This window comes from Ambystoma mexicanum, chromosome 4p, assembly GCF_040938575.1.
Source record: "Ambystoma mexicanum isolate Mex_15411 chromosome 4p, UKY_AmexF1_1, whole genome shotgun sequence".
In the NCBI taxonomy this organism is placed as follows: Eukaryota; Metazoa; Chordata; class Amphibia; order Caudata; family Ambystomatidae; genus Ambystoma; species Ambystoma mexicanum.
The window spans coordinates 1,163,506,123-1,163,520,936 of record NC_090927.1 but is presented as its reverse complement, the minus strand read 5'-3'; the positions used below and the strand labels follow the sequence as shown (position 1 = coordinate 1,163,520,936).

General features: G+C 44.9%; 1 long non-coding RNA gene across 1 annotated transcript in view; it reads right to left on the bottom strand.

Moving 5' to 3' along the window:
• Positions 1–9,426: 9,426 nt before the first annotated feature.
• LOC138452666 (uncharacterized) overlaps positions 9,427–14,814 on the bottom strand; it is a 285,543-nt gene continuing 280,155 nt past the window's right edge. The window contains exon 3 of the long non-coding RNA XR_011260301.1: positions 9,427–9,874. This is a non-coding gene — a long non-coding RNA (uncharacterized lncRNA). The remainder of the gene's footprint in view (positions 9,875–14,814) is intronic.

Here is a 14,814-nt window from a genome sequence, read left to right as displayed (position 1 = left end):
GATAGGAAATTCTAGTACCCATCTAAACAGCTCCTTTTTTTCTATGCTCAACTGCTGAGGGCTTTTCAATATAACCATTTGCTCTGTATGTATCATCTCTAGCATCCCCCGCCATCTTATTGAACTGATAAAGAATTGCAGAAGAGGGATCCATAGTTATTGAAGAAGGCACTCAATCAGTTGTATCTCTGATAAATTGATGCTATTAACTTAAAAGGCATATATATGTGACTTTCTTCGGCAGGGCTCCATAATAAACCTCAGTAAGGCACTTATTTACTTTTATCCAGGCTGTGGTGTGGAAGGGTGGGCAAAACTATAATGTGCCCTGTCATTTAACTTCCTATGTCAGGGTTATAAGCAGGGCTCCAATCAGATTTTGCTCCCTACTTGGAATCAAAGGATTTTTCAGGGAGTAAAAAAGTCATTAGCTTTGCTAGTAGGTATATTTTCTGCTTATTAAAAGATGTTCTTCCCCATAAAATTCCTGTTAAGATCAGGTATTAATATTATTAGAGTTCCTTCCTATGTCACTGCTCTACTGGTCACCAATTTGAAAAAAGATCATTGGAGCTTTGTGGGTTGAAGCAACAACATTTTCATTGTTTCTCGTTTTTGTTGGGCACATTTTCATTTTTTCAGGGAGTAAAAATGGATGGTCTATAGTCTTTTAGCTGTAAGGCTGGTTTTAACACTACCCACAGGACAAGGAATGTGGATAGTAAGCAGAGGCACAGGATTTTTTAAATCATAATCTGAGGTGCAGTTATTCTGATGCAATAATCATCCTTATACACATTATTAGAATAATGTAATCCTGGCCCTTGAATTACTTAATCATTAAAGTGGCACTTGAACTCCTATCAGTATGTTTTTGACACATTGCTTTTAATTGCCATTAATTCATTGGCACATGTATTCTGTCAGAATTTCTTGACCGCTACATCAGTTTATGACAAGAGATATTTGTGTTTTGTAGTACATATTAGTGATTTTCCAGTGGCATAAAACATTTGCAAGGAACTATGGCAGATGTGGAAGTCTTGGACTGGTTGATGAGTTTTTTGTTTAATCACATATGACATATTTTATTTTAGCCTATGTGTTTGGAAAAAGTGTTGTAAGATTTGTCAAGAATTGCAGTGACTGGGAAGAGGAAATTCCTTTCAAACTCTCTTCTGCAACAGTAGTTCACTAAATACGCATGCTCACAAAGTGGCTTACCTCATTAGTCAGTTGCGCACATGGAAAATAATGTGCGCACAACAGCAAATCAGTTCCGCACATAGATAAAAATATTTAGAGGGAACATTGGTCCTCGGATGACCAAACGTCCAACGTGGACGATGTAGACCTTGAGGCGGACGATTCTAGAGCCGCCACGCCCATCCCCGACCCTTCCAGGCTGGACTCCGGTCTTGCTACAGGGACCACACCCGGTGACGGGGGCGTACAATCGCACCACAAAAAACACACAACCCAAGCGCCCTCCTCGACGACCTCTTCAAAGAAGGCGCAAGCGCCATCGGATCGATCTAATCCGAAGCCTTCCCCGCATCCGCAGCAGCGCATGATGACTGGGCTTAATAAACATAACAAAGGCGCTACTCCCCAAACTACACACGCCAAAGTTTCTGAACAAGAAACTTCGACGAGTTTCAAGGTTTCCAAGGCCCGTGCAGGCCCGAAAACTACGAGTAGGCCTCTACCCGGGAAGCCATCATCGGAGGCGTTGTCCCCCGAAGATTCGGTAACTATCAGTAAGAGCATCAATAGGGTTGCTATGGCGGTGGGCCTAGTACCGGTTTCACCCACAGTTATGGGCCAATCCGCCGAAAGGTTTTCCACGGTTTTGGGAGACGATCCTGAGGACTCTTACGAAGAGAGCCAGGTACCCCTCTCAAGCACGCTGAGGAGATCCTCTGAACGCCTTAGGGCGGAGGACCCGGTTCCTGCTCAGCTGGGCCCATTTGGGTCATCCAAGTGGACCACGGAGCAATTTGAGGGGTATATGGATCGGCTGCAGCAGGTTTTCGGGGCTTCTGATCAATCTCCGCCGAAAAAAGCTCGGGTAGACCCTAACCCTCATACACAAGTTGCCCAACACTTAGATGTTCAACACTATGTTGATTATCAAGAAGATGTCCAGAAGGGCACGTATAGCGACATCTATACAGAAGAACAGGAGACTTCTTTTCTGGACAATTATGGGGAAGATCAAGGCGCAACAGACAACGGGGAAGACACCCAGCAGGACGATCACATTTCTGGTATTGTTTGCCTCGGCTCTCCCCCATCCACACTGCTTCGGCAGGTTCCCCCGGTGGATGATCAAATGGCTTTCAACAACACGTTGAAAAAAGCAGCAGAATTCTTTAAAATTGCCACGCTTGAGGCATTGCCTGAACAGGATTTCGCAGAAAACATTATTAATGACAAGCCTCCGGCTAGCTAGTCTATCCCTCTCTTGAGCTCTGTAAAGAGACGGCTGGCCCCTTCTTTACTCACACCCGCTCAGACGAGGGCTGTGAACCCAAGGGTCGAAAAACTCTTCCGGCCCCGCCCCACTGACCCGCTTTACATCAAAGGGCATGCAATCCCAGACTCGCCGGTGGTGACCAATACTCGCAAAAGAGCAGGGGTTCCCCTTGCCACTGGAGAGTCACCCCCGGACAAGGAGTCCAAAAGGTTGTATGCCTTAGGGAAACGGGTCACGTCGGCGGCTGCTTATACCGTCCGGATTGCCAATAACACGACGTTACTGGCAAGCTACGTCGACGCCCAATTGAATCTACTCCAGGAAGGCCTTCAGGAGGTTCCGGAACCAACCAGAGCCAATCTTCTCGCCATTGTCTCGGAGAGCAAACTTGCCAATCAAAATGTTGTAAAGAATACCCTGGACTCCGCAGAGACAGCAGGCAGGACTCTCGCACAGGGTACTCTCCTAAAGAGACACGCGTGGCTGCGAACGTCGGGTTTCAGGCCTGAGACCCACGCATCCATCATCAACAAACCCATAGAAGAGGCCAACCTCTTCGGGAAGGTGGTAGATGATGAGTTGGAGACAGCCAAGAAGGAGCACGAGACTATTAAGTCGCTGCACCAGATTTCCCAAAAACCCTCTTCACAGAGGGGCAGCAATTCTCGGCGGTCCTTTCGAGGACAAGCCTGCGCCGCTCAAAATAATTTCGGCACGGGCAACTTCAACTCAAGTCAACCGGCTGCAAGCCCCTACCCCCAGAGGGATCAGAAGCGCGGAAAGAATAGAGGCTGAGGCTGCAATTCCAGAGGTGCGTCAACCTCGGGTCAGAAATGACCACAAATTCAGGTCCCCTCCCATGTCTCTCCGGTCGGGGGGTGAATAACTTCTTTCCTCAAGGCATGGGAGGGGATAACTTCAGACCAGTGGGTATTCAAGACGGTCGCCCACGGTTACTGCGTGGAATTCGCCCGACCCCCACAGTTCAGACCGCCGAAACATCGACGCCTTTCACTGCAGATCCTGGTCCAAGAGGTGGAGGCGCTGCTGGGAAAGGACGCCATAGAAGCCGTCCCGATTCTTCAGGTAAACAAGGGTATTTATTCAATATACTTCCTTGTATCCAAAAAGGATCTCACCATGTGTCCTGTTCTAGACCTGCGCCCAGCGAACAAGTTCATAAAGCCCCAGAAGTTTTGCATGGTAACACTTCAAGAGGTAATCCCATTGCTAAAACAAGGGGACTTCATGACAACATTGGATATGAAAGATGCATACTTTCATATTTCAATGCTCCCAGCGCACAGAAAATTCCTAAGGGTCGTGATTCAGGACAAACACTACCAGTTCAAGGTACTCCCCTTCGGCATAGCCTCGGCGCCACAGGTGTTTACCAAGGTCCTGGCGGTGGCAGCGGCACGCCTGCGCAGACTTTCAGTTCCAGTTTACCCTTACCTCGACGATTGGCTCATCACGGCGGACTCGTTCGACGTTTGTTTTTCGAACACCCAAAAGACAGTACACCTACTGTTCAGCCTGGGATTTTCTATCAACGAAAAGAAATCCAGCTTAGTCCCCAGCCAAGTAAAAGAGTTCCTGGGGGCTCTAATTCGCACGGAAGACGGTCTAGTCCTCTCTTCCAGCGAGAGGGTTCAGAACATGCTCTCTCAAGTTCCTCAGTATGTAGCCAGTCGGGAGGTGACGGTACGCAAAGCCATGCGTTTGCTAGGGATGATGGCGTCATGCATATACTTTGCGCGGCTGCGCATGCGTCCCATGCAGGAGTGGCTCAACAGCCACTGGTGTCAGGCCAGCGGACAATGGGAAGATCTGTTAGTTGTCTCGCCAGCCCTCATTCTCTCTCTGCAGTGGTGGTCGAGGGAGAACCTCTTGAAGGGGAAAACCTTCACCAATCCTGCAGTGGAAGCCACTCTCACGATAGATGCACCTTTCACAGGGTGGAGGGCTCACCTGCTTCAACAGACAGCGCACGGAGTGTGGTCCCCTCAGGTAGCATCCAACCATATAAACTTACTGGAGCTACTAGCAGTGTTGAAAGCATTGAAAGCCTTTCAGGAGCACCTGCAAGGGAAGACAGTGCTGGTCCTAACCGACAGCACAACAGCAATGTATTATCTGAACAAGCAGGGGGGCACTCACTTTCCAGGGCTATCCAAGCTGTCCCAAAACATCTGGATATGGGCTCACAAACACAAGATGTTCCTGATATCCAAACATGTTCCAGGCGAACTTCTGGCAGACGTACTCAGCAGAGATTTTCCTCTGCCAGAAGAATACGAATGGCGTCTGCACAAAGACATTGCATACAATGTCTTCGCAGAATGGGGGTTTCCAGAGATCGACCTGTTCGCTACTCAGGAGAACGCCCAATGCCCAGATTACGCCTCCAGGTACCCCCAGAACCGATCCAAGGGGAACGGTCTCTGGATAACTTGGTCGGGGAAATTTGTTTACGCTTCCCCCCCCCCGACTCCCCTTCTGAACAAGATAGTGCACAAGATGCACCAGGAACCAGTCACCATGATTCTGGTGGCTCCCATGTGGGCCCGCCAACCCTGGTTCGGGCACCTGATGGAAATGTCCCTCTCCCCACCAGTCAAGCTGCCCTGCCTGTACAACATGTTGTCTCAGGACAGAGGGGGAGACTCTGCACCCATGCCCACAAACTCTGAATTTAGCAGCCTGGCTCCTGAAGTCATAGAGTTTGGACATCTGCAACTCCCTCAAAGTTGCATGGACATACTGACGGAGGCAAGAAAGCCTAACACGTTATTGCTATGCCAGCAAATGGAAACGTTTTGTCATTTGGTGCAGTTCCAAGGGCGTCAATCCCACCGATTGCTCGTCCTCACAGATTGTGTTATATCTGTTATATCTAACCCATCTGTTGGACTCTGGGTTAGTCTTCAATTCCTTAAAGGTTCACAGGTTCACCTAGCGGCGTTGTCAGCCTGCACCACGTCACAGCAGAAGGTGTCGTGGTGGAAAATACCTGTGATTAAAGCCTTTATGGAAGGGGTTAAAAGAATTTGTCCCCCCATCACTCATCCAGCCCCTGGGTGGGATCTAAATGTGGTTTTAACTAGGCTCATGGGACCCCCTTTTGAGCCTATGCATAAAGCTAGTCTGAAAGACCTGACTTAAAAGACAGCCTTTCTAGTAGCTATCACTTCTATCAGAGGAGTTAGCGAACTACAGGCCCTCTCAGTCTTGGACCCCTTTGTTACAGTCCACAAAGATAAAGTAGTTCTGCGCACGCATCCCAGATTTGCGCCGAAATTTATTTCGAAGTTCCATGTGAACCAGTCAATCGAACTACCCACGTTCTTCCAGAAACCTACCATCATGGCAGAAAGAAGCCTTCACACACTAGATGTGCGCAGGGCAGTCATGTTCTACATGGATAGAACCAAACCACTGAGGAAAACTAAACAATTTTTTGTTTCAGTGGTAGCTGGTAGAGAAGGGGACCCTGTCTCTAAATCAGCAATATCAATGTGGATTGTCAAATGCATCACACTATGTTACACTCTTGCAAAGAGAGAACTGCCCTTCAAGCCTAGAGCACATTCTACTCGAGGCACTGGGGCATCCATAGCATTCATTGCAAATGTTCCCCTAGAGTCCATTTGCAAAGCGGCAACCTGGAGTTCTGTACACACCTTTTCAAAATACTATTGCCTAGACACTCATTCTAGGTCTGATTCTCAGGTGGGACAAGCAGTACTAAGACATCTTTTTTCTACTGTTCCGTCTCACAACCCACCTCCAACTCCGGATACTGCTCGCTAGTCTATGCACAGCATGTGATTCTAAGCAGATTAACAAGCATCAGAAGACATGCATTACTTACCGTAAAAGCATTTCTGATGATTGTATCTGCTTAGATTCACACGCGCCCTCCCTACCTCCCCGCTCGGGGTGGAAGGAACATAGACTTCTTACTACTTTCTCTCTTCATGTACTCACTCACTATAGCCTTGGGCTCCCTCATGGCAGAAAAAATACAATCAGAGGGACCTTGGCGCGTGAGGGATTTTGGGTACTACAGATGTCACGATAGGGATAGTGTTTCAGACACGCCTATGCCGACGTCCCCTTTCGGTCCCCCGAAAGACAAGATGCAATACTCTGCGGTTACCACTGGATGTCGGACCATATGCACAGCATGTGAATCTAAGCAGATACAATCATCAGAAATGATTTTACGGTAAGTAATGCATGTCATCCCACTTCTTCAACGTCTCCTGAAAAAGAAATCGCAACACGCAGTGTGATTGAAATAATTCCATCTAGCCCAGAGAGTGAGCCTGCTACTTCTTTTGAATTACATAGCTAACCTACGATGATTGGACATGTAAGTCAGTCAAAGTCAAATATGCTGTCTGCGATCACTGAAGTCCCCCTAAATCAGGCAGACCTTCCACGCGTATCGTCTGGAACCACCTTATCTAGTGGTGCGCTCGTACCGCTTGAGCAATCTAAACCTTCAAAATCCATTCAGTCGGAAAAAGACAATGCTTTTTAAAAATATTCTCAATTGGAAGACTTCATTAGAACTACCATAGTGCAGATGTTTGACTCGCGACAAAGTGCATCAGACTCTCATACATCTACTAGACCAGTAAGGGTGCTCAGCCAAGTATGGCCTGTATATGAGTCGAATGAAACGGTCGTCTCACAGAAGACAAAAGTACTACTAGGTCCTACCTCACAACCAACGAAAGGGGTAGTACCTTTTGACACAGGCCCAGAGGCCTGCCATTTAGAGGGCACGGCCGGGCACCCTGACTCGTTCAGGAAGGCCCCCAACTCCTCCTTTTTTAGTGATCTAAGGGATATTCATGGGAGGAAACCTTTGTTTCCTGATAATCCCAGTATTCTTTTACATTATTTGTTTGTCTATGGCGGTCCAGCATCATTAAATAGGGCCCAAGTGCTTGCACTCCTTAATGAGATCCCTTCTTTGAGACTGCTTTCCTCCGCTGATTTAAAATTGGTGGATTTTATTCACCCGGAACGGTGAATGTAACCTTGGTATTTAACTTGCAAGCAGTGTATGATGCCATATAATTAGAAACGTTCCATTCAACCGATTGGGATATGACATTTTGATCTTCAGCCCTGGTCTGAAGCGGGCCCATCAGGAGGAGGAATTGAGAGGTATTTCTAATGACATAGAGGGGGGGATAGAGCCAATGTCCGTCCCCGTTAGGAAACCAAAAGAATTAGAAGAACAGAGCTGGACATGGTTGGCACTCACATTGCGGGACTCCATCTCTCAGCTAAAATCTCTAAAGCAAACCTTTAACTAACCCAACAATCTCTTGCTAATATCAGGGACTTCTCAAGGACATACCCACCTTCTTCCCCAGATCCATGTGAAAGATTGAAGTGTAGCATTGTCTGCATTTGGGAAACGTGAATGACCAGTGCTTTCCATTTAGATGGGTTTGAGTCTCGACGTGTGCTGGCGAGAAAGGGTAATAAGGGCCGTCCATCAAACAGCCTTTTGATTGCCATTAAGTGTGGTATTCGCCGACTAGTTTTAGAAACTTCTCTCCATCCTGACAGTGGTTTTAGAGGTGAAGACAGCTCGTTCTCTACTTATCATCCTCCTCATAAATATTTTTTGGCATCCTCTTTTAAACCTTCAAGACACTATTGAAAATATTAACGGGCTGATTATCAAAGCAATGCTAAAGTATAGTGGGCTACAAATTGTGATAGCAGGAGTCTTAAACGCTGATATTCCATCTATCCTCCCTGTTACCTTATACCCAGAATGGGACTTGGGATTGCTGACACCTTTTGTTGTAGGAGGGAAAACCTGAATAATTGGAGGTCCCCCCGGGAAACACTAGAAAGACCTTATAAGGGCATTGTTGGCACACCATTTTTACAAACTGGGGCCTATCTTCGGCAAATTCTATCTTAGGGCAACATCTTGATCCGCACACTTGGTCAGATGGATGTCATGCTTCAACAATTGATTACATCTTCATGTCCCAGTATCTTTTTGATGTTTGTCACTCATTTAATAATCAGGGCTCCAGCCTGAGCGATCACCAAATTTTAGAAGTAGTGATAATTGTGGATATGGATTTAACTCGGCGTACTTCACTTTCAGTTAACTTAGAACTAAACAGTGCTAAAATATGCATCATTTGTTACTATGGTGGTAACGTAAATAAGTTAAACAAGGTTTTTGTCTCATATTTCCATAACAACTCATTGGAATGGAAATGCTCGATTTTCACACACTCTAAATTCTCTCCTTATTTAGATAACCTGATTACTTCATCTATCAAATGCAAGAGTAGGAAACCTTTGGGATCTATAAATATACATGTTTACGATACTCTCGTAAATCAACATAAAAACATATGCAATAAGGAGGTTAGAAGACTCTTAAACAGTGGTCTCCCTTGGGATTCTAAAAGAGTAGTAATACAAAAACACAAACGGAGACTGAAAAACTAACTTAAGCGACATAAGGCAGATATGCTTCAGGCAGATAATGGATCCGTGCTTTCTGCATGGAAAGAGGGTTCAACACAGCAATTCCGGCAATTGATTAACGCCTTGGAGTCGCCCCAATCTTCAGGACAATCTAATCCTATTTCTGAGGGAATTTGGGCAGGCCACTTCACCAGCCTTTACACACCAAGAAGCCTGAGATCTGAGCTAAGTAACTCTCTTAGAAACCATAACTGGAATTGTGTTTTTTCTATATTAGACATCACAAGACTAATCCAAAAATCTAGTCCATCAACGGCAGACGGACCAAATCGTCTGGCGAACGTTACAATGAAGGCGAACCAGGAAATATTGGCGAAAGCTCTGGCCTTGTTATTTGCAGACATTATAAAATGTAGATGTATCCCATTGTAAAGTAGCCGGCTGGAGACAGGCAACGGGTGGTGAAATATATTTTATTACAGCGCTTTCATAACATGTCATCAGGAACAAAACCCAACTTAGAGACAGAGTATTCTTCACTTCTGTTTTGACTTGACTTCTGAAAATAGACAGTTCAGTTCATGACTGTAGTAGGGACCCGGACGGTGCTCCCGCAGCTTGCCATAAACAGAAAATACAAATAAAATGAAGTTTACTGCGGTCACTGGTTATCTCTCCTTTAGCCAGTCATCCGGCAATAGTCATCAGAAAAATGCAACCCATCCGTTATCTGGGTTTCTCGCTTCTTGCCTCTTCACTGACGTCCGGAATTCCTTCAGCCAGACTGTCTTGGAGGACGCAAGGGGTAAGGAGCCTCTCGGGGCTTGCTCCAACATCTCTTTATTATGCCCACTGAAAATCTCCTGGGGTTTCACTCCATTTCCCCTATGTGCGTCCAGGCAAGCTTGGCTCCTGAAATGAGAGACAACCTGTGAATACCTTTGTTCGGTCTTTAACCCCTTCTCTACTCCTCCCATCCAATTAACCTCCGCCCGTACCTCTAACCGTTTCCCTGCACCTGAAATCAGTTCCCCTCCTCCCTTCCATACAGACTGATTTGATTCTAAACCTGACCCGTCCCACCCCTCTCTTGTAAGTGAGGGCTCACAGTTATACGGTAGGGCTGCTTTCTGCCTACAGTGTTTTCTCCAATTCCTGTTATATTTTCCACCTCCCTGTCTCTCGTGGAGTTTTCTGGGACATGTAGGATGCTTATGGGTTGGTTTAGCATTGTGGTTTGGGCATACCGCCCCTGGATGGGCCTTGGAAGTCAATCCGTCAGTCATTCCCTTTACCAGTGCTGCCTGGTGATCTTCCTGCTGGTCCGCTGCGTTAACCCCCTCCTGCCCTGTCCAGATCGTGAGAACAGCATTTCCTCCTGGTTTCAGCGCCGCAGCGACAGCTCCCTTCTCACACCTATCAACATGGCATCTGTTATATATAGTGCCAATTTATATAAAAAAAAAGGGGATAGGGCCTCTTCACTCAATTATCGACCCATCGCATTACTTGAGGTCGATTTGAAAATCTTTTCAGGGCTTGTGTTGAGTGGTCCAACACTAATTCTATCTTGTCAAATAAACAGTTTGGTTTTTGGAAAACTGTGGGGACAGATGTGCGGGGTTTGATTATCACCTTATTACAATAAAAGGCCTGGTTAAAAGATGCTGTTCCTATATATATATATATCACAGCTATGGATTTGTCCTTAGCCTTCAACCTTGTAGAAGGCTCCCTCCTATGGTACAAATTATCATGCTTAGGGATCCTGGGCTAAATCCTAGCCATCTCGATTCACCTACACAAAGGCTTGCAAATACAAGTCAGCTTCAACCTCGAGGGTCTCTTATCCTTCCCGATTAAAACCCCAAATGGTTTACGCCAGGGATGTATATTTGCCCCCACCATTTTCAATCTTTGTGTCAGACGTGGGTTTCAATCTGGAGAGTGCTTCCTTTATTTGCTCCCAAACTTGAGGGGTTAAAGGTATGTTGGTTTGCTTATGCAGACAAAGTTTTACTTATGGACTGTACACCTCTAGGTTTTCAGCATCTCACATCAGCCTTCTCCAAGTATATGAGTTTGATTGTTCTAGTGATAAATGCTAAAAAAGCTGATCATGCATTTGAGTTATCGCAAAAAAACAACTGTATACAACGGGTTTCTGAACAAAGAAAAATTAGCAACACGTACTTCAATGCGATACCTGGGTTTCCCTGTTTTTGAGAATCCCAAGAAACATTTCTATTACACTTTATATTGGAGAGGACCGGGTGCTTAATTGCACGAATGAGAAAAGAAGCTAAAAGTGATTCCTAAATTATGTTATGGCTTGGAATTGTTCCCCTGCAAGATGCAGAATGACATGCACAAGATAGAGGCAAGAATTTGGCGAGCAATATTGTTTTGTTTACCAAAGTGCGTTCCATTGGCTCCCCTGAGGTACGAACAGGTCCTCTAATCACTCGATAGCCTAGTGGAATGGAAATGTATGTCCCTTTACAGAAAACATTTTCTGGAGATTGGAAATGGTAATCAGGATGCGGAATTCTTCTCTTATTTGAGTGATAGGTGCCACATTTCACTGGGGAAAATTGGTCTAAACCGGCAAACTCTTGTACAGAATCCAATGCGAGTGAAAGAATAGTGCAATATTCAGATTGGGCTGGGACTCGTAGCGAATTCCAAGCTTTACTACCAATTGGTGACAAACTTTAAGCGGTTGGGCACTCCAGAATCCTATTTAGTTTTATCTTTCCGGACCCGTTGTGGCGGAATGCTTATATGAGATTTCTTTTTAATGTTTAAGCAACTGGTGAAATAATGGAGATTAGGGACTCCAGGCATAGTGGACCCGCATTATGTAGATTTTGCAAGAACGATAAAGTGAAAGAAACTCTTAAACATCTTCTTTTGGAATGTGATTCAATTTGTCTTTCTTGTATCTTGAGTTTTGAAAATTTGTTCTTGATCCAGAGAGAGTTTTATTGGACTCTGTGTGGTGGGACATGCTGCATGGAACAGCAGTAGCCCTAAAGATCGCAGTGGTTTGTTTCTTATCAGATGAGTGCGGGCTAGTGCAGTTGAAGCACCATCCTCTTCTTAAGTAACCAGAATCCTTCATGGATCATGAAAGTATCAGCGTTTCACGTGGCAATCTCACCTTGCCACGTCAAATGCTGCTAGCCGAACAGGATTACACTCAGTATCGGGAGTTACGGGCATTACTTAGAAACTGATAGAAATAATCGGGACAATTAATTATGACCACCTTGACATATCAATATTCATGTTTATGACATCACACGATTTGTACAATGGGACGACAGATGAGAAGACACAATAGCAAAGCCTTGAAAACGACCAGAAGGTCGAAACACGTGTCTGCAACAGTAAAACAGTCAAGCAATTAATAAATTGCAACTACAAATAATCTTGGACAAGAAAATCATTAACAGCTTGTGTGTTAGACTATTTGAAGGGGCAAGCATGCAACTGTGAAGGTGTGTTTGTATCTATTATTAATTAATAGGGTTAATCTCTACTTTCACAGGTGTGCAGCTGTCCTACCCATTGACTACTGCAATTAATTGCTTACCACCTAATCGCTTCTACTATCCATATTTGTCTCACGTTACTGGATCCTTTGTGATGTGACATTGTTTAGTACTCTCTTTGCTATTACACCTTGTGAGGCAAGGGCTCCAGCCAAAAGATGCTTAGTAGCAATATCTATTTTTAAGAGAACCCCAGCCAAAAGCTCAGATTTTACAGTGCCTCTGGTGACGCATTTCCTCAAGGGAATTTTAAGCACCTTTCCTCCAACCCTCCCTCATGGTGCCAGCATGGGACCTAAATCTGTTACAGATTTAATGGGAACACCATTTAAACCAATGCTCTCCTGCTCGCTACGGCTTTTCACTTGGAAGACAGCCTTTCTGGTTGCTATCACGTCAGCGTACAGAGTGAGCGAGCTCCAAGCCCTATCTTACAAACCACCTTTCACCGCCTTCACTAGAATCAAGTTGACCTTTAGAGTACATCCATCCTTCCTTCCTACAGTAATGTCGGAATTCCACTTAAGGCAAATTTTCAATCTTCCAGCTTTTTACCCTCCCCCTCATCCTTCTGAAGAAGCGGAGAGCCTACCCGGATTGGACCCTAAAAGAGATCTGTGCTTTTATATAGTTAGGATGAAGAACTTCAGAGTGGGGACCAGCTTTTTGTAGGGTATGCCAGACATCAAATGGGAAAGGCGATTACTAAACAGAATATTTCCAGATGGATTGTACTAGAAATCTCGGAATGCTATATATATTGTGCGAATCAATCCCTGAAGGAATGAGGGTACATTCCACTAGAGGAGTGGCACCTTCCTCAGCGCTAGAAAGGGGAGTCCCAGTCGTGGACATTTGCCAAGCAACCACATGGGCATCTGTGTCACCCGTTTGCTTAGCATTATTGCCTGGACCCCTGGGACGGTCAGAATACCCAAATCTGCAGAGCAGTCTTACAAAATGCTTTATGAGAGATTGGAATGGTAGTCCCTCTCTTTCCCTCCCTCACCCCCACGGTCCAAAAAGGGGAAAGCACTGCTATTGGAGTCCATTCACGATGAGGAATCCATGGGGGGGGACACAATCCATTAGAACTGGGGTTTGCAACCATTGGCTCTCCAAATGTTTTTGAGTTCACCTTGCATCAGCCCTTGCAATTATACTCAATGGTGAAAAATCATGCAAGTTGCAGTCCAAAATATCTGGAAAGCCACAGGTTGCAGACCCCTGCATTAGAAGAAGAAATTGCACCAGGTAATGTTCTTTCTGGTGGATGTTCCTCCCAGCAGACCCCTCAATTCAGAGAGATAACTTGTTTGTTAAAGGTCTCTCCTTCTCTGAGAAAAATTAATTTTGAGGCGTTCAAAAGACTCGATTCCTCAAAGCGGCTGAGCACGAGAAAAACAGTGAGTAAACTGAGGTTGGGTTATTTATGTTGATGTCACGTCCGAATCCGAGGCCAAAGAGTGGCAAGGGCTCTGAACGCTGATCCCACATCACGCCCCATGATGTAGAATTTCTTTGCGAATTTGTGATGTTGCCGCAGAATATATCTACGATGAGGGATCTGTGGGAGGAATATCGATCAGAAAGAACAACCAGGTGTACGTAAATTGGTTCTTTTAAGGTCTCATTTGAAAGATATTTTCAGACCTAAAATAAAGAGGTCCTGGTAACATTTGATCAGAAGTCAATAATATCTCAAAAATGTTTATATTTCTAGTTCAGATATGCATTACCAGTACTAGTTTTCAGTCCTTAATTTCAGTTCATTGATTTATTTGATCTGTTTCTGGTCCAACCATTTAACTGAAATTATGGAAGCTGTAATGCAGATGGATCAAACATTGTCATCCAAATGTAAGTATTGGGTGCTATAGACTTATTTGTGTTTATTGTGTCAATGGTAAGAAAATTACACTTTAGTTCAAAACTCAAAATCCACAGAAAAACGACTTTCTGCTGTAAGAATGTACAGTTAGTGTGAAGACAGTGATTAAAAACATCTTTCAGAACACTTTGGAAATACTGCAACAGTAGTAAAGAAAGGTAATGCAAGGTGGCAGCCGCCCTGTTACAAAAAGTGCACAAACAAAGACAATCTTGATAAACTACAGGACATATACAAAAAACAGCTGGCAGAACAGAAAGATTCTGGTGAGAACTCGGTGAGTAAGAAGGAGCTTTCCTATAGAAAATCCCAAAGTACATAATTTCAAATTAAATGCCAACTTCTTTTACGGTGGACTTGAAGCTAGGATGCATGCATTGCCTACTGTTTGCATTTCAGTTGCA